Below are 1,388 nucleotides of genomic sequence, written 5' to 3' on the forward strand. Positions count from 1 at the left end.
TATCGGGGTATAGCTGATTAACAATGTTGTGATAGTTTCAGGTGAACAGTGAAGGGACTCAGCCATATATATACATGTATCCACTGTCCCTCAAACCCCTCTCCCATCCAGGCTACCACATAACATAGAGCAGAGATCCATGTGCTACACAGTAGGTTCTTGTTGGTTATCCATTTTAAATATAACAATGGCACACTGTAATTATTAAATAAATACATGCTTAATGAATAATGCCATTCAAACTCACTCTGGTTGTAAATTCACATCATCTATCTTTAAAATAAAACAGCAAAAAGTGGGAAAATTTTGAACCATGCCTAGACAGTAGAGATGCATTTAATCCCTGGGTATAAGAAGATAGAAGCATCAGTAATACCCCATCCCATATTGACATGTAATACAGCAGCAGCAACATGTGGTAGGTTGTTAAGTCTATGTCTGTTATAATGCATTGACCATTTCTTGTCTGTCCACAAATCATAGTGATCCAAAGGGACAGGAATTGATCCAATGGATTTGCCAACTGGCATTGTCATTTGACTCTGAGAAAGGCATTTAACCATAGAGAGTATTCTGTGAATTATAGATGACAATAACTGGCCATGTCCCTGTCACATAGAAATAGTTTCAGGGGTAATAGAATTTTTGTTTTAAGTAGCTGAGCTCCCTGAGTAGAGGTGGGAAGGAGAGGTGAAATAGACTACAGTCAAATCATTAGCTCTATATATCTGCAACATAATTTACACCAATTTACTGGGTTATTCCTAGCACTAGGAGGGGTGCTTTGGCTCCCTCCTAAAGATAAACTTCATACATTTTCAGTGCCATAATAAAGCAGAGCTTGCTGGGACATCATTGAGAGATACCCAGACCCTCCTGGTTAAACGATAGTGAAAGTGAAAGAAAGTGAAGTCGCTCAGTCGTGTCCGACTCTCTGCGATCCCATGGACTGTAGCCTGCCTGGCTCCTCCATGGGATTTTCCAGGAGTGGGTTGCCATTTCCTTCTCCAGGGGCTCTTCCCCACCCAGGGATCGAACCTGGGTCTTCTGCATTGCAGGCAGATGCTTTATCCTCTGAGCCACCAGGGAACTGGATGGAGTGGTATAGGAGTTGGGTAAACAATGTTCCACTGGTGTCTGAGGCTCCCTAAAGGGTACTGGGTCTAGAGGAAATAAGACCACCAGAATGAAGGGCATGTAGTGCAGTGGTAAGAAGGGTGGGCTCCTGTACTAGAATGCCTGCATTTGAATTTCCGTTTCATAGGTGGCGACCTCAAGCAACTGACTTGATTTCTTTGAGACTCAGTTTCTCCATCTCCAGCAGGGACCAATGCTAGAACCTATAGGACGGTTGTGGAGATTAAAATGATTCACATATTTAACATATC

General features: G+C 42.4%; 1 non-coding gene across 1 annotated transcript; it reads right to left on the bottom strand.

Moving 5' to 3' along the window:
- Window positions 1–1,017: 1,017 nt before the first annotated feature.
- On the bottom strand, window positions 1,018–1,089 carry TRNAC-GCA (transfer RNA cysteine (anticodon GCA)). The gene has a single exon. It is a non-coding gene; the product is annotated as a tRNA-Cys (tRNA).
- Between the last annotated feature and the right edge of the window lie 299 nt (window positions 1,090–1,388).

The sequence above is a fragment of the Capricornis sumatraensis genome, chromosome 7 (genome assembly GCF_032405125.1).
Source record: "Capricornis sumatraensis isolate serow.1 chromosome 7, serow.2, whole genome shotgun sequence".
Taxonomy (NCBI): Eukaryota; Metazoa; Chordata; class Mammalia; order Artiodactyla; family Bovidae; genus Capricornis; species Capricornis sumatraensis.